The sequence below is a fragment of the Tenrec ecaudatus genome, chromosome 15 (genome assembly GCF_050624435.1).
Source record: "Tenrec ecaudatus isolate mTenEca1 chromosome 15, mTenEca1.hap1, whole genome shotgun sequence".
NCBI classification, from domain to species: Eukaryota; Metazoa; Chordata; class Mammalia; order Afrosoricida; family Tenrecidae; genus Tenrec; species Tenrec ecaudatus.
This window is the reverse complement of record NC_134544.1, coordinates 40,750,847-40,764,983: the sequence shown is the minus strand read 5'-3', so window position 1 is coordinate 40,764,983 and position 14,137 is coordinate 40,750,847. Positions and strand designations below refer to the sequence as shown.

Here is a 14,137-nt window from a genome sequence, read left to right as displayed (position 1 = left end):
AATGGACCGCATGGAACTAGGAGAAGTGAGCCTTTACTTACTAGGACATTTATAGGTAGCCTTAAGACATGCATATTCAGTAGTTACGTACATCACACGGTGGGCAGTTTCTACATTAAAGGTCCCTGAGCTCACAGTTGAGGAAACCCAATATCTGCATTGGGGGAAGGTATAAGGAGGGTTGGCTGTCACAGTGGGAAGAGCAAAAGGATATCTGCTCAACCATGTGCGCATATAATCAACCATGTGCGCATATAATCAACCATGTGCGCATATAATCAACCATGTGCGCACTGTAAGGCAGCATAGCTGTTAAGGAAAGAATCTGTAGGAATGATTGTTAAAGCAGGATAATGTACCTGGACCTTACCTCTAACTTCCCAAAGTGGAGGCTTCCCTATGTGAAATACCAGTTCTCCAGATTGCCTCTGTAATAAGTTAGGGAGTAGAGTCCTCGCCATATTCCCCTCGGTGTTAATTTCCCGTATTCATGCATGATGTCCCTGAGGTCATCCCACAGCTCATCGGATGTTCTGTCACTAGTGTTTAATACATTCATTCTTTTCTTGAGATGTTCTCAAAGTTCAAGTGAGATATACTCCAGGTCACATTCTGACTCTTGTGGACTTGTTTGAATTTTCTTCAGCTTCAACCTGAACTTACATATGAGCAATTCATGGTCTGTTCCACAGTCAGCCCTTGACCTTGTTGTAGCTGCTGAAATGCTCATACCTGGCATACCAAAAAAAGTCCCCTACAAATTATAAATCCCTGTGTAAATATGTTATTTGCATAATGAGGCTTATGGTTGAGGTAAGCAATAGTGCTGAAGTAAAGACCTTTATTCTTTTTTTTTAAAGACCTTTATTCTTATCGGCACTTTGCCATGAATTCTGCAGCCGTTAGTAAGGTACCTCACAACTTTGAACCCTCAACTTAAAGGAGCTAAAGTAGATGACTTATCATGATCCAAACTTCAACAGTTCATGCTATTACAAATAAGGAACTGATATGTGGTGGATGTTAAAGGCAACTGCGTTCCCTACCAGCATTGTATAGAAGAAAAGCAATTTATCCCTTCCCCTTCAGCTGAGGGACTGTTTATTTCTTTCCATATAAAAGCAGTCCATAGGGTAAAAATGTTTGCCTTAAATGTATCTTTTACTGGATTTTAAAAATAAAGTACAATTTAGGCAAAATGCTTTTAAAATATCAGTTTTCTACATCTCCCCATCTTCTGCCTTATTTCCATAGTATGCAATTAACACTGTCCAGCTGAGAGAACTGGGTAATAAAGGAAATCTGACATTTTCTTCTCTTGCCTTAGAAATTGTATCCTCTGTATTCTGGCAGTGCAAAGGGAATTGACAATTACACAGGATTCCCACCCTGACGTGGAAAGCATGTCTGTGAAGTCAAGAGCACAGGTGTCAAGAGTAAGGGTAAGCCAGTGTGCAGTCCCTACTTACACCCATCCATTCCTTGGCTTCCTGATCAGTAATGTCATCATTCAAACCTACCTTATTAGCTAGCACAGATGATCAAGTGGCCCAAAGGTCCAAAGAGTCACAGGGTTTATTTGTACTGTTTCTATGGAGAATCTGCTGAGAAGAAGGAAAGGCCATGGTAATCTCCCAGGATCTTGCCCAGTGTACAGACCTATGCTTGGAACTTGGCTGTTAAGTACTATGGATATCTATCTGGTACAATACCTAATTGTACCAAAAGAGAAGAAGTATCCTGATTCTGGTGGATACACAATGCAATTGTGTGTGTGTGTGTTTATAAATCATTTTATTGGGGGCTCTTATAGCTCTATAACAATCCAGACCAAAAACAAAACAAAACAAAGCAATCCATACATCAATTGTATCAAGCACATTTGTACATATATTGCCATCATTATTTTCAAAATATTTTCTATTTGAGTCCTTGGTATCAGCTCCTCTTTTCTCCCTCCTTGACCCCCTCCCACCCTCATAAACCTTTGATAAATTATAATTTTATATTTTTTAATATCTTACACCATCTGCTGTTTCCCTTCACCCACATTTCTGTTGTTCTTCCCCCCTGAGTGGGGGTGGGGATGCAATTGTGTTTAAAGAAGTTTCTTTTTGTTCTCATTCCCATGTTCTTTCAACCACAAAGCAGCCCCAAATGTACCCCTCAATTTTGAGACATTGCTACAACCCAGAGAGAGACTGTCATGCTTCTGACACTTTTTGGTCTAGAGAATAAAGGCTGAGAAAACAAATTTCTTGACTGCTTCCCACAATTCCTGTCCCATTTCCCCTAACATATCTCCACTCATGCTATTGTATTCCCTATTCCTGAATGAATAATTTCAAAAATAATTTTAAATATATTTTATTATAATGCAGCTTACATTGCATTCTAATATTAAACTAGTAAAACTATATACTGCAAGTGTTAAAATCAGTTACCAATAAAGATTTATCAAATAAGACTTTTACAAAAATATTTTCCAAAAACACTTTCAAATCCATCTCATAGCGATCCGATAGGGTTTCTGAGACATTCCATCTTTATGAATGCAGATACCCCCATCTTTCTCCCTGGACTGGCTGGTGAGTCTGAACTGACAATCTAACCGTTAGAAGCTCAACTCCTGCTTCACAGTGCTACCAGCGGATTGGAGCAAAAGTAATACTCAAGGAAAACTATTCACTGTTTCTAGGAGTGGCAGCATTGCGGTTGATTTATGCTTTCTTATTTTCTGTATTATTAACATTCATAATTTGCAATAAGGGAAAACGAATTATTAAGTGATAGTTGTTCGTTTCTGTCAAATTGATTCTTACTCAGTGACTTGAAGTGTGCAAAGCAAAACTGTTCCATGGAGTTTTCAATGCTGTGACCGTTTGGGAAGCAAATCATAAGGCTTGTCTCTGGAGGCACCTGTGAATGGATCTGAACCAAGTGGGAACCCAACAGGAACACCATTTAACATGAAATCATCTGATATTGTCAGCTTAGGAAGAGGCAATTTACCATCCACTTTTTTTTTTTTTACCATCCACTTTTAAGATTGCTTTAGATTTCTCATTCTCTGGACTCCATGACAATCTCACACTTTTTGGATACAAACATTGCGCCTCAATTTCCAGATCTCTATTAGGCACAACAGCTAAATGACACTATCTAGAAGGGGAATCAGGAAACCTTAGAAGAAGAAACAAACATTTCTCATAAGATTATTTGCCCTCAGCAATTGTGGGTTAATTAAAATGATCAAAATTAGCCAAAACTTAGATGAAGGGGTAATTTGACAAATATTTGTTGTTTCAAGTAACTTATTTTCTATCTGCCTAATGATAAGGTGGATGTGAGGAATAGAGACACCTGGGAAGGCATACCTTCCCTCCTTGTATTCATGCGAGCTTCCAATTCCTTGAGCCTCATGGGGCTCAGACATTCCCAGGCCTCCAAATGTAGTTGTTTTCCTATGTCCATTACCATAGCCCACACCAAAGTCTTCCATCACATTTATTCTCCTGAATGCGTCAAGGTCTCTTAGGGCATTCCTGTTCTGGGATAGGGTATCTAAGTCAGTGATTATATGTGTGTGCTTCAAAAAGTTCATGGAGAAATGAAATTAAAATGTAACAGAATTTTTCCAAAATCTTTTTGAAATCCCCTTGAACAGGGATAGTATGAAATAGCCAACACATGTGCCTGCTTCTGATCAGGATCTAAGAGGAAAGTTTCCACAATAGAGAAGGTTCATGATGAAAAGGCATCGCCATAATCTTTCTTATCTCCATGCCATTGTACAGGCGTCCTCAAACTAAGCCCCGTGGGTCACATGTGGCCCGCCAAGGACATTTATCTGGCCTGCCAGGTATTTTTGCCCCTTTTTGTTTTTTTACTTCAAAATAAGATACGTGTAGTATCCATAGGAATTTGTTCATAGTTTTTTTAAAAAACTATTTCTGGCCCTCCAACAGAGGGACAGTGAACTGGCCCCCTGTTTAAAAAGTGTGAGGACCCCTGTCATTGCCCATGCAGTAACTTCTGTCTGCTATGTTGTGCTCTCCCTGCCTCCCTTTGACCAAATCTCTACCCACCTTTAGACCTCAACTGAGATGTCATCATATCCAGGAAACCAGTAGTGAGGGGCTAGCAGAGAAAGCTAGGTACTTCTGCCATGCTTTCAACAACCCTCGATTTACCCTATCAGAGCCCTTATGACACTTTACTGTAATTACCTGTTTAATAAATGTATGTCCCACTAAGCCTGATGGTAGGGCAATGACCAAGTCTGCTCTCAATGCCTAGTACAGAATAGGTACTCAATAAATCAGCAGACTTCTATCAGCTCCAATAGGAAAGCCACGGCAGAGGAGAGAACAGACAAGGGGAAAGAAAGCGCTACCATTTTCCAGGTACTATTAAATTGATCCAGAGCACAGTTCAATGTTTTTTAACCCTCCGTTCAGGTAGTTTAATAACTCTGTTTATCTGCTAAAATGCCCCCAGAAAGCAAACCTTGTCTTTAGAGGGATCACTGCTTGGTCTCTTTCAACATCTCTGCCATCATGCTGGGTTTCCTGTATCAGAGACCTACAGAGGTTATATCTGGGTTGGTGAGAGCTCTCACATAGAAACTACAGAAAATAGTTAGGAATCTAACGAATACCTACCATCCTCTTTTGAAAACCTTCCTTTAAATGCTCTTCCAGTCATCATTTCAATCAATCACATCAAAGCATCTTAGTATGGCCCTCCTCATCCAGGATGGAATCAGGCTGGAGGGACAAACACCTTGAGATCATAAAATGATCATGAAGTGAATGTGTTTCACAGTGATACAACGCTTACCCAGGGTTAAACTCTTGCGTGAGTCCTGTGATGCTGCATAAGGCCTGACCTATGCGTTTCTACATTCACTGAGGCTTCGCCCCAGTGCCGAGCCTCTGGTGCTGATTAAGGGCAGAGCTCTGATGGAAGGTTTTCCCACATTCATCACATTCATAAGGTTTCTCTCCAATGTGAATTCTCTGATGGCTAGGGAGCTCTGAGCTGACCCTTTTCCACATTCACAACATTCAAATGGTTTTTCACCACTAAGAATTCTCTGATGTCTATCAATATCTGAGCTAACACTAAACGGTTTGCCACATTGTTTACATGAATATGGTCTCTCCCCAGTAGGAACTGGCTGATATCTAATCAGCTTTGAGCTCTGTAAGAAAGCACCCCCCATTTTTTAAATTAAAAAAAGAGAAAGCTTTTCCACAATCAAAACACTCGCAGAGCTTTCCTCCAGTGTGAATTCTTTAACATTTGAGTTCAGATGGAGGAAGGGTCTGTGTCTGAGCAATTCCTTTGGTGTTTCAACTCTTCAGGGAGTTTCTGAGTTCATGGTACCTGGAGGAGGGGGAATGTGCCGAGACTAGAAACCCAGTTTTCTAGAGGCCACTTGCCAAAGAGCACAATATTGGAAAGTAAGCTGACTAAAAGGCAGCCTCTGTAAAATGAATGTATTTACAGATGACTCAGAATGTTTCTAGGATTTAAACTAGAAAATGTTAAGTATACCTGGAATAATTTAGACCCTTCACAATAGTATTAGGAACCTTAAGTAGTGTTTATAGATCACAGAAAGCAGGCAAAAACATCGTGGTATATTATTCTTCAGAATAATATTTTATAGAGTGCCCACTTGATGCCAAGCACTAGCTGGACATTTAGCATGAATTTTATCTAATTTCCTCAATGACTATTTGGACAATCATTGTTAGCCTTATTTTCCAAATTAGGCTATTGATATTCATAAGCTGACCAAACACACAGCCAGTTCTGGGAACGATGACCTTCTCAAGATCTGAGGGTGAAGGATGGGAAGGAGAGCCAAGGAGAACTGCTGTAAAAAGATGACACCTCAGTAGAGTGTGAATCAGATGCAGGAGGCCATTCTGGCAAACAAAGGAGGCTGAAAGTGGTTTAAAGAAGCCAGAGTAGCAGTCCCCTGTGACTACACCTCAGAAAAAGTCATGGAGCACAGGACACTAATTTAGGATCTCCTTGGGTTGCCCAATAAAGGGCTAAGTAGGTTGTTTTTGCACTTTCTTAATAACATACTTTGATGCACAAAAGTTTTTCAAATATATGGTACTTGTTTTTGTTGTTGGCTCATGTTTTTTATATTATCTAAGAAGCAGGTTTGCTTCTAAGAGTTTTATAGTTTTAGCACTTAGATTTTGATTTATGACCTATTTTGAGTTCATTTCAGTTATGCTGATTGGAGTTGAACTTCGTTTCTTTGCATGGGAATCTTCAATTTTCCCAGCATCACATATATGTTAGAATGGTTAATATAAAGACAACTCTTTCCCCCACTGAATTGTTTTGGCATTCTTGTTAAGTATCAAGTTTGAGTATAAGAGTTTGTTTTGGATTCTCAATTCTATTCAATAGTGTTTATGTCTGTGTCATTAACACATTATTTGATTACTGTACCTTTGAAATTGAGAAGTATCACTTCTCCAAAGTAATTCTTTTGTATCAAGAATTATTTTTGACTATTTCTGAATGCCGAAGCATTTCTGGAATTGTAGGATTGCCTTGTCAATTATCCAAAGAAGTCAACTGAGATTTCTATAGTAATTGAGTTGAATCTGCCACCTTAACAATATTAAGTATTCCAACCTGTAAATGTGGTATGTCTTTTCATGTTTCTTTCAACATAATGAATTTTTCCACAGTTTTGAAAGCTTTCCCTATAATTGATTGTTGTACGTTGATCTTCTATCTGAACCTCTGCTGAACTACTTTATTAGTTTTAATAATTCTTAGTGTACTCCTTGGGATCTTCATGTACAAGAATCATGTTTTCTGCAAAGATTGATCTTTCTTTCAATCTGGCTAGCCTTCTCCCCACCCCCTTTTCTATCTGCCCTGTCTAGACTATGTAGTAAAATGTAGAAAAAAATCTGAAGGAATAGACATTCTTGGCTTATCCCTAATTTTACTGGGAAAGCACGAAGTCTTTCACTGTTAAAAATGTGTTAGCTGTTTTTTGCAATGCCGTTTATCAAGTCAAAGACATTATCTTTTATATCTAGGTCAAGTGTTTCTATCATGAAGGGGTGTTACATTTTGTCAGATGTGGTTTTCCGTATTTATTAAAGTGCTAATATAGTTTTGCTCTTTATTCTATTACTATAAATTTGGTTGATTTTAAAACTAAATTTCAGATGTGAAACCAATCTTACAATCTTAGAATAAACATTCATTGGTCACAATGTATAAAGAACCAATTTTTTGGGGGGGGGATGTTTTTTTAATGATTTTGACTCAAGACTTAGAATCTCAGCTTCTGGAAGAACCACTTGTTTTTGCCTGTCTTGTACCTCTCCTCAAATTTGACCTTGGCCTCCCGACGGGCCTTGCGTTTAAGAGCAGGGTCTCTGAAGACATCCTTGTTGACGATAGTTTTGTCCAAGGGGATGTCTACGGAGTACCTCGTGGGCATGAGGTGATTATAGTTATACACCTTCACAAGACTTGATCTTCGACCTCTTGGCAATTTTCTTCTTGCCCATGGCGGCTGTCACTTTGCGGGGATATCGGTCGATTCCAGCCACCAGGGCGTGGCTGTAGGGGCGGTCCAAGGTGCCGTCGTCAATGTTCTTCACGATGACGGCTTTGCGTCCCGAATAGCGTCCCGCCAGGACTAGCACCACCTTCCCGGGTTTCATGAACTTGCCCATTTCGACGACAGGCTCTCAGGCCGACAACAGAAAGGAAGAACCAGCACTTCCGTTGACCTTTCACCACGGGAAGAAATGACCTCCCCAATTTTTTTTTTAGAACCAACTTTTTAGTGTGTTGATTTTTCTCAATTGCTTTTCTAGTCTCTATTTAATTTACACAAAGTAAGTCCAAAAGTACTGTTATAAAATCATAGAAACTTTTTTAGACAATAAAATTTTTCCTTTACTGAATTTTGCCTCTGTATAAAATCATGTCAGAAAAAAATAGCAAAATGAAATATTACAGTACCAAAAAAAGAAAGAATAGATTAATACTTTAAATTACATTTTTTAAGGAGAGAAAATTTACAGCCATATAATGGCCTATTACAGTAATAAGCATTGCCATTTCCATTTCTGAGCATTAACTTCTACAAATATGTTAGTCTTTGTCAAAACCAGTCTTCTTTATATATTTATGCTCCATAGACTATATATAATCTGTTATGTTAATGAGTCTTCATTCATAGTCAAATATATGATATGTCTATAATAGTCATAAACTTTTATAGACAAAAAAAAATGTGAAGCTACTGTTTCTTGACATATCCTCCATCTAGGTCTACTAGGTCTATATACTTTTGTAAGTGATGTTTCCATCTCTCACCTTTCACTGCAAAAATTTTGTGCTCTTAAATTTACATATCAAAATCGCAGTTTCAGCAACTTCAAGGGACTGAAACTGTACTCTCTTTAATGTTCTTTGAGCTTTGGGAACAAAAGGAAGTCTGAAGGGGTAAAATCCGGGCTGGGGGATGGTTGGATGGATGGGGTAAGATGGATTGTTGCAGCATGATCCTCAAAGAATGGGCAATGTATTTTGGTGAAGGACAATTCCTTAGCAACACCTTTTTTGTTTTTTATTTTATTTTACAGTTAGCCTCTGGGCCGCATTGCACCGATCTGAGTGGGTGGGGTGCTCCCCTGACGGGGTCTTTTCCAACTGATCATCATCTTGGGTTTTATAAAAATGATAGAAAATGCATGGTAGAAAATTCAGCTCCCAATTCAAGGAGAGCTAACAGGGTAGCTGGGGGCTTCTCGGTCCTGGCACCAGGACTCCTCTGGGCCCACCCCCCAGCAACACCTTTATTGGTCTGTGCACATTATAATTTTCTTACAACTTCATAGTAAGTTTCTGTGATTTTCCTGTGTCGTGCGAAAAAATCTATCAAGATTGCCCTTCTGGGATTAAAAAAATAATAAGTCACCATAACCTTTCAAGCTGACCTCTCTGCCTTAAATTTCATGGCCTCCCAGTTGATTCCGACTCAGCAACGCTATAGGGCAGGGTAGAACTGGCCCTGTGGGTTTCCGAGGCTTTTTCACTGGCGTAAAAAGCCCCATCTTTCTCCCAAGGCTTGACCAGTGGCTTTGAATTGCTGACCTTACAGATGACAGCCCAACTGGAAACCACTCTGCCACCAGGGAGAGTTCCCTCGGTTTAAGATATTTTTAAATTTCCCTTGTGATTTATATTCTGGCCTACAGATTTAGATATATGCTGTTAAATTTCCAAATACTTGTAGGTTTCCCAACCCTCTTTCTGTAGATTTCTAATTCAATATCACATAACCAGTGATACACTTGGTATGATTTCAGTGTTTTTAGATTGAGAAGTTTTAATGTCCTGGTCTAGAGTGTATTATAGAGAATGTTTCATGTGCACTTGGAGAAAAAAAAAGACTATTTTGATGTTGGTACTTCACTCTGATGGCATAGTGGTTAGAGATTGAGCCATAATCCGTAAGGTCAGTAATTCGAAACGGAGCTTCCTACTCCCATAAATAGTCTTGGAATCTCAGAGGCATTTTATCTTGTCTTACAGGGTCACTATGGAGTTGCAATCGATTCAATAACAGTGAGTTTATGTTGTTCAGTTGCATACATTATAAATGTAAGGTCAAGTTAATTGGTAATATTATCCTCTAATTCTTTCAAATTTTCTTCCCAGTTGTTTTATCCATTATTGAAACTGAAGTCTTTAAAAAAAAATCATTTTATTGGGGGCTTGTACAGTTCTTATCACAATCCAAACATCCACCCATTGTGACAATCACATTTACACATTTGTTGCCATCGTCATTCTCAAAACATTTGCTTTCTCACTTGAGCTCTTGGTATCAGCTCATTTTCCCCCTTCCCTCCCCACTCCCTCATGAACCCCTGATAATTTATAAATTATTATTATTTTGTCATATCTTACACTGTCCGATGTCTCCCTTTACCCACTTTTTGGTTGTCCATCTCCCAGGGAGGAGGTTATATGTGGATCCTTGTAATCGGTCCCCCCTTTCCAACCGACCCTCCCTTGACCCTTCTGGTATCGCCACTCTCACCATGGTCCTGAAGGGATCATCTGTCCTGGATTCCCTGTGTTTCCAGTTCCTATCTGTACAAGTATACATCCTCTAGTCTAGCCAGATTTGTAAGGTAGAATTGGGATCATGATGGGGTGTGGGGGGGTGGGGGGAGGCATTTAGGAATAGAGAAAAGTTGCTACACTATACCCTGACTGGCTCATCTCCTCCCTTTGACCCTTCTGAAAGGGGATGTCCAGTTGCCTACAGATGGGTCTTGGGTCCCCAATCTGTACTCCTCCTCGTTCACAATGATTTGATTTTTTTGAAACTGAAGTCTTAAGTATTCAACTATAAATCAGGTAGAATATTGGTACGTATGGCAGTTAGAATTTATGTCAACTTGAATTTGTGTGACCGTGTAGGGGCGGAGCACAACCTGTAAATCAAGTGGTAGCCTGATGACATCTCCTTGGGGATGTGGCCTTTTATATAAGAGTGAGAGGCATGGGAATTACTCTCTCTTGCCCTTTGCTTTCATTCTTGCTGGGACTCTGGGTCTGCATTCAAGGGCGACCCCATGTCAACCAATTGGTCCTGAGAACTGTTGGCACCCTGCCATATTTCCACTGGCGTTGGAGACACTAGACCAGTGATTCTCAACCTGCAACCCTTTAATACAGTTCCTCATGTTGTGGTGACCCCAACCATAAAATTATTTTCATTGATGCTTCATTAACTGTAATTTTACAACTGTTATGAATCAATGTAAATATCTGATATGCAGGATGTATTTTCATTATTACAAACTGAACATAATTAAAGCATAGTGATTAATCACAAAACAATATGTAATTATATGTCGTGAAATATTTATTTCTAATGACAAATAAATGAAATGTTGTCTTGAAGCACGGTGTAGCATGAGTCACAGTCTTCACGCCCGATACTCATATGTGGGCGTATCTGCATGTGGGCGGACCCACCTGGAGAGGGATAGCAGAGAGGTGTGTTGGTTTCTAAGACCATCAGAAATATGTGTTTTCTGGTGGTCTTAGGCGACCCCTCTGAAAGGGGTCGGGCCCACAGGTTGAGAACTGTTGCACTAGACTCTCTACCCACCAGCCTGTGATCTCCCTGCTTCACCTTTTGCAGTTATCCGCCTGCAGCTATGTGACTATGCAGAGGACCCTGGCTAGCATCAGAACTATGGACTTGAGTTGGACTGGGCTTGTGCACCTCCTTGATGTAAAGTTGCTTCTGGATTTAAAGTTCTTTCTTGTACATAGATGAGTGTCACTAGTTTGTTTCTCTACACAACCTAGCCTAACAAAGAAGGTACATGGATGATTTATCTTATAAGGATCAGCACAAAGCTGGTTCCTATGAGACATAGGTTAAAGATTTCCAAATGTCCAACTTCCACAAATAGTTGTACCACTCTCTGTCTAAAATCAAGTGTGGCCCCTCCCTTCAGAATTTGAGCTCGGTTATAGCTGCAGGGCCTCACAGAACTCATAAATGCATTTATAGTCAAGTGGTTCATTAGGCGAGTAATAATGTATAATTCAGGTTCAGTAATAACCCCGAAGTAGCAGGAACAATTCACGGTACAGTTCTTGATCAGGGGAGTTTCTTTTTCTTCCCCTCAGCAGCTGAGCCTGCTCAGGGCCTTGTCATTCAGCTAGGGCCCTTCTCTGGCAAATATTACCATTCTTAGCGCTGTTGTTAGCTACCACCTTCAGTCATCGCTCACTGGCCTCCTGATTCCTATGGCCTCATGCCACTGTGCCCTTGCTACACCAATGCCACCACATTGTGTTGCAGCTTCTGTCTTCTGTGTTACAGCTTCTCCTTCTCCTCTGTGTCTTCCTTCCTACCGGGATGGGAAAACTCACCAATCTCCTCATTAGGGATTTATACGCCTGATTTCAACGGTTCTATTCTCACAAGGGTCTATGCAAGTTATTTGTATTAACAACCAACTGTCCAATACCCTTTTCATGACTGACAGTCACTTCATTTATACAGTCCCACCTAATCGTTGCATGGGAATTACAAAGACGATCGCTCTTGCCCACTGCCATCGAGTAGATATTCAAACTCATCGTAACTCTATAAAATAAAGTAGAATTGTAACTTTTTACAGGAGCAAAAAGCCCCGTCCCGCTCCCTCGGAGCAGCTGACGATTTTGAAATACTAACCTTGTGGATCATAACCACTATGGCACCAGAGCTCCAATACTGTAGCTATAAGGGTCATATTAATCATTGGACAGCAGTTGGTCTGTCTCAATCTTGAGAATCTCTTATCACTTCCCATATGTTGTAGTTACATAATCTGGTGTCAATTTGAGGATTAAGAGTGTAAGGGTGGAGTCTAGCCTGCCAATCATTGTATAACCAATGAGGCTTCTGTATGGGCAAGGCCTGCTCCTGAGGATTCTGGGAATTTTTATATTCCTCCTTGGAGGCAGGAGACACTCTCTCGGCTCACTCCCTGCGAGACATTTCTGAGGGGAAGCCACATGAAGTTACCCTGAGGCAGTCCTAGCTGAAAGCGAAAGGAACCACTTGGAGACCCCTGCCAGCACTGAGATGCTTGCAACGCCACTGGATCCATAAGACTTCCAACCCACTTGCCTGTAATCTTCCTGTATTCGGCATCACTGCATGTGTTTTGTGAGTCTGAAGAGGACTTTATAGATTGATATCGGACATATGGGCTAATATAGGATTTATGGACTTGATGTGGACAGGCTGGGATGTTTTCTCAATATTAAATTGCTCTTGTATATAAACTTCCTTCATATATACATGAGTGTGCCTATGAATTTGTTTCTCTAGTCTACCCAGACTAACACACTATACCAGCTTTGCCATTCCTAATCTCTCAAAAGGCAACTAACTTCCTTTCATTTCACTTAGAGGACCTTCTTCAGCAGCAGCTGGTATGGACCAAAGTTGGGTTTAGGTTTGTTAAACTGTTAAAACTTCAAAGATGACTTCTTAGACTGTCACAAATAATATATATCTCTGGCAAGACTCCACAAAGCAACACCTCTCTCATAATCTGAAATTATAACCTGGTCTCCTTGGCCAAATACCCAAAAATGTTGTGTAAATCATCACTCTTGAGTAAAGTGTTAACCAAACACTTTACTGTTTTATATGAAAATCGACCTTTCATTCACTTTTTATTTTGTTCCACCGAAGGCTTGTTAAAAGTGCATGTCAACTATAATCTCCTCTCTGTCATCGAGTCAGTGCTGGCCAATAGCGACCACCACCAACACCACTGTGGGTTTCCAAGACTGTAACTGTTCATGGGCGTAGAAAGCTCGGAGCTGCTGGTATTTAAAACTGCCGACCATAGATTCCCAGCCCGAGGCAGAAGGACTGCGCCACGAGGGCTCCCCATGTCAACTACATTATTGGATAACATTATTTGTGGCAAATGACTCTTCGCCCATCTTAACCAGACCCCAAGGGCATTGTGCAACACTGATCTCGGTTCTCCAAATTTCACCTTTATTTCCCCAAACATTTCCATGGACACAGCAATATTCGTTCATATCCTCTTGCCCCATTTCGGGTCCTTCTCACTCTGGTGTATCCGTACAATAGGAGGGGGGACATTGGCAAGCACCTTCGGGAGAGACTCTCTGTTGGTTGCTAAGGAGATGAACATCCAGCTCCCCAATGTCCCAGGCATTTGCAAGCTTTACTGATCCAAAGCAAGAGCAATTAGGAAGGGGAACCCCCAGCCTCCCCACCCTACCCCCAATCCACCGAGTCAGAAACCCTGGACACAGGGCCCACCAAATCAGTGTTTGAAGCGGGGCCGCCAGGGAATTCTGATGCACGCAGGTAATTCCGGAGGCGGCCACGGAGGATACGAAAATAGTCGAATGGAAGCCCACCTGAGAATCAGCGAGCGAGCTGGTTTCAATCGGGCTGGTGGGGCGGGACGAGGGCAGGGGCCACAAGGGGTCCGTAACGAAGGAGTCCGTACCACGAGGTAAACAGAACCCCTGCCCAGCCCCACAGATAACGGAT

General features: G+C 40.8%; 1 pseudogene; it reads right to left on the bottom strand.

Annotated features, from left to right (window-relative positions):
- Positions 1-7,301: 7,301 nt before the first annotated feature.
- On the bottom strand, positions 7,302-7,805 carry LOC142428020 (large ribosomal subunit protein eL27-like; annotated as a pseudogene).
- Between the last annotated feature and the right edge of the window lie 6,332 nt (positions 7,806-14,137).